Raw genomic sequence first — 5,011 nt, 5'->3', positions numbered from 1 at the left:
TTTATGTATTATGCTTGTATAACCTAGATTGATGCTGTTTAACATGATTAGAAGCCTTAAACTTCAAATTTTGAGTAATCTAGGGTTTGTGTTCTTGAGCAATTTGGGGCTTTTTGATATAAACAGGTTATGGCCGATTTTTGTCATGAATTGTTGCTAAATTAAGTAGTGTAACATGTCTAGGTAGTTAAATGATCCAAACTTTGAGCCTAAACATGATTTTGAGAATTAAAGTGGACTTTTTCAAGTCTAAAATTCATGAACTTGATTTTTGAAAGATAATGCCATTTGAGACTTGTTTAATTGCTAGTAATGATTATTTTGACATGTTATTTGAGTTGAATGTTTATGAACTTGGCGAACATTTTCGTATATGCTTATTTGAAAAAGTGTAGATTTGATAAAAATGTGAAAATGAGCTTAAGTTTGATATAAATTGATAATGTCATTGTAATTATTTTGATTGATGATTTTGCTGACACTAATGCATATTTGGATGCACAAAAATTGTGTTTGATGTGTTTTGCAGAATGAAAGGGGTGAATCTTCATCCCAAGCCCGCAATGCTCCTACTGAGAATTTGGAACAACAGGAGGTGGATAACTACTACAAGCAGGATATACCTCATCCAGTCATGACCTTTTCCGATATGCACTTGGAAGAGTTGCACCCGAACCTGAGATTTGACAGACTTTGGATAGATTATCCAAAATATCAAAGGGGTTTGCATACTCTTCATTCTAAGGTTGTTGAGGTACCGAGGGTCATAGAATGGGGACCCTTAGAAGCTGTAGAATTGGCCGGGCCAATTAGGGAATTACTTGTACAGAGGTATGGTAATTCTTCTTTTAATGACTGGGTATGTTTATTCACCATACGTAGACCTGTATATAAAGTATGGTGTGAAGAATTGTTATGTAGTATAGAGTTGAATGATCGGGTAGCTAGTTTAACCGATCGTTCTTTTATTAGATTTTTGTTAGGCGGTTCGATGCGCCACATGTCTTTACTGGACATGGCTCAGGCTTTACGTATATATACGCCTGAGGAGTTAGCGTCTGCCGATTGTAGAGGATTGATACTAAACGGTAGAAAGATAGATGAAAATTTTGATACACACGGTGTGTGGAGTCAAATGACAAGCCATCACCGTTTCAAAGGGGGAAATTACTCTTATTTGGATATAGATAGAGCCGAATTAAGAGTGATACATAGGTTTTTAGCTAATTCGATTACACAAAGGGGTAAAAACAAAGAAAAAGTAAATGAACAGGATTTGTTTTACCATATGTGTATTCGAGACCCACAAAGCGCTGTAAGTATACCATATTGTGTGGGTTATTATTTATCAGCTATGGTTCGGGGGATGCGACCGCATAGCATAATAGGAGGTGGTATTTTTATTACTTTGATTGGTGAATATCTCGGTGTGGATATAAGTCGGGGGGGATTATTACTAGAAGACCCGGAACCCCGCGATACTATAGGTTTAAATGTATACCATGGTGCGAAAGTTTTGAAAAGGCGAAATAACGCCGCAGTACGATACCATGGTAGACATCCACAGGTGGAGAGAAACCAGCAGCAAGGTAATGTAGGAGGGGGGAATGAGATGCAATAAATGCATAGGTTTATAGCTTCTCAGGAATACAAAAATGCTAGACAGAGAGCATTTGAAGATTGGCAAGTTCATCAGAACCAAATCATAGCTCATTGCCAACATATAGGTAGAAACTATATTCCTACACCGAAACCCATCTTCCCTCCTTGGTCTATAGAGATGCAGCCACCATATCCTACGTATGACCCTGCCGAAGCATTCTATAGCACTTATGGTTATTCCTGGAACCCCTATTGGTACCAATATCATCCTTAGTTTACTTATTATTTTTTTATTTTGTAATTTGTAATTATTGATATGTTTAATACTTTTGTTAATATTGTAATCATTTTTATAATTATCTAACTTTTATTCTTATATTTTAATAATTTTTGAATGTGGGGTAATATACCAAACTTCAAAAATATGTATATATGTTTGCAGTTTATCTTATGTACACAACAGGGTAAAACAACGCATTTTCAAAGACTGGCATTAAGTTCAGCAAAAGCAACTAATTTTGACGACAAGATGCAAAATATATGTGAAATAACAACAAGACGGAATGAACAAATGATGTGCACCATTTATCATTCAGCAAACAAATGCCAATATATTTGGAAACTTTGGTAAAATTTAATCATTTTAACACTAATCACCCTCAATAATTTAAATTGTTACTGATTTCTTGCAAATGAGGGCATTGCAAGATCTTAAGTGTGGGAAGGGGTTAAATTCTTTCGGATTTTAAAAATTTTTATCTTAAACACTTGGTTACCATTAAAAATACTAGTAAAGCAGTAGTTGTATTAGAATCTAGTGCTCTCTGATAAAAAAGAACAGCCCTAGTCTTATATACTGACTACCCAATTCTAGTAAAATTTTTCAAAATTTTCAATTAAATGAACTAAAAATCATGTTTTATACATATTTATGAACGATAAAACTAGGTTTTAACACCGAAATTATTGTTACCTCGGAAAGGACATAAATTGAGAAACAAACTAAAATGTTAAAATTCATTTAAAATGGAATAGAGGACGATAAAAAGGAAAATAAAAGCCAAGTGTGGGAAAATTTACCAAGTTATTTTAAACATATGTCACATATATCTGTAACAAATAACTGAAAATACTTTTGCTTTGGACTAAACTAAACTGTTTTACCCGATGAAAGAAAAGAAGAGATGGATCTACACGATGAATCAATTCCATCATTAAAAGGAAGTAAAGTCTTCCGAAAAAGACACGCGCTTCTTGATTTAGGTCATGAAGTTGTCGTCCAGACCAGCTGTAGGTTGACGAAAAATCTAGAAAAGTCATCACTAAAATCAGCAGGAAATCCACGGACCTCAGCATTAAACAGGGTCGCCATGTGGTCAGATTTATCCTAACCATGAGAAGGATTTATCTCGTACAATGGGGGGGCACCGTGCAAATTAGCTTGATAAGACTAATGAATCAGATCCCCAGAAAGGATAATCTCCTTAAAGATTAAAAATCAGCTTTTAAGACTGATATTACTCAATCCTAGAGATTGACCTTAAAGATTGAGAATTACAAACTCATGGAATTCAATGATATCTAAACTCGAGCTTGAACGAGAAAATATTTTGATTAAAATTATAAACCGATTTGTTTTCTGAAAACCCTATTTTCAATGCGTTCATTACCATTGAACGTAAAATCCTAGGAATTCACCTGGAATTCATTAGGTCACCTGAACTAAATCGGGTGTCAACCGTAAGAACGGTGGTTGCATAGTGGTCAAAGACAGGACCTTGTGCCAGACCGAAAAATTATAAGGGTGAGCTTTACTATTGCTCCTACCAAGGATAGTAATTGCGTCCGACACGTTATAGACCATAATCAAAAGCATGTCACGGGACATTGCCTTAACAGTTGCTTGTTCAACGCTTTCCTTTACAACCGGACGGTAGTTTACCGAAAGGTAATATACGGGACAAGTAAACTGGACGTGTTGCTTTCCAAATACAAGGTTAGCAAGTGGGTGACACAAAACCGCAAGTTTTGAGCTAAAATTTTCAAATCTAAAACCCACCAAACCCACAAAAATATTTTGCAAACACCGGTAAAGGGTTATCCCGGAAAACTTATCTAGGGTAAAAACTAGATTTAATTTTCAAAAGATCAAATGTTTTCATAAAGATCCAATTTCCTTAATGGATCTAAACTTTTATAGTCATGTGGGACTGTAAACCATATCGTTACTACCATTGTTTATACCGCCGTATAGAAATCACTGATGTACAAAGTGTGAAGAATAAAGAAGTGATTCTAGTATTTCAAGACGATATTGCTTGAGGACAAGCAACGCTCAAGTGTGGGAATATTTGATAATGCTAAAAACGAACATATATTTCATAGCATTATTCCTCAAGAAAGACAAGCTTTTAGTTGCAATTGTTCTATTTACAAGTGATATTCGTTTAAATAATAAAAGGTGAAGACAAAAGACAGATTCGACGAATTGAAGACGCAAACGACCAAAAAGCTCAAAAGTACAAAAGACAATCAAAAAGGTTCCAATTATTGATAAGAAACGTCTCGAAATCACAAGAGTACAAGATTCAAAACGCAAAGTACAAAATATAAAATTGTACGCAAGGACGTTCGAAAATCCGGAACCGGGACCAGAGTCAACTCTTAACGCTCGACGCAACGGACTAAAAATTACAAGTTAACTATGTATATAAATATAATATAATATATAATTAATTATATTAATTATATTAATTATATATATTATATTTATAAATAAAAAAACCGTCGGCAGAGAAAGACTCCAAGGACTGAGCTGTAAATTCATTCTCCGCGACTCGCGGAGTTTGAAGAGGATTTTGCCGCGAGTCGCGGAGCCCCAAAATTCGACTTTTCCTATAAAAGCAACCGAATTCTGATCGCAATTCATAATCTATTTTCTCTCTTCTCTCATATATACGTAAAATATATATATATAGTTTATATTTTAATTTTATTTTTAATTATAATTCTAATAATAAGGGTATGTTAGCGAATGTTGTAAGGGTGTAAGTCGAAATTCTGTCCGTGTAACGCTACGCTATTTTTAATCATTGTAAGTTATGTTCAACCTTTTTACATTAATGTCTCGTAGCTAAGTTATTATTATGCTTATTTAAAACGAAGTAATCATGATGTTGGGCTAATTACTAAAATTGGGTAATTGGGCTTTGTACCATAATTGGGGTTTGGACAAAAGAACGACACTTGTGGAAATTAGACTATGGGCTATTAATGGGCTTTATATTTGTTTAACTAAATGATAGTTTGTTAATGTTAATATAAAGATTTACAATTGGGCGTCCCTATAAATTACCATATACACTCGATCGGACACGATGGGCGGGGTATTTATATGTACGAATAATCG

The sequence above is a fragment of the Rutidosis leptorrhynchoides genome, chromosome 8, assembly GCF_046630445.1.
Source record: "Rutidosis leptorrhynchoides isolate AG116_Rl617_1_P2 chromosome 8, CSIRO_AGI_Rlap_v1, whole genome shotgun sequence".
Classification (NCBI taxonomy): Eukaryota; Viridiplantae; Streptophyta; class Magnoliopsida; order Asterales; family Asteraceae; genus Rutidosis; species Rutidosis leptorrhynchoides.
This window is presented reverse-complemented; position numbering follows the sequence as displayed.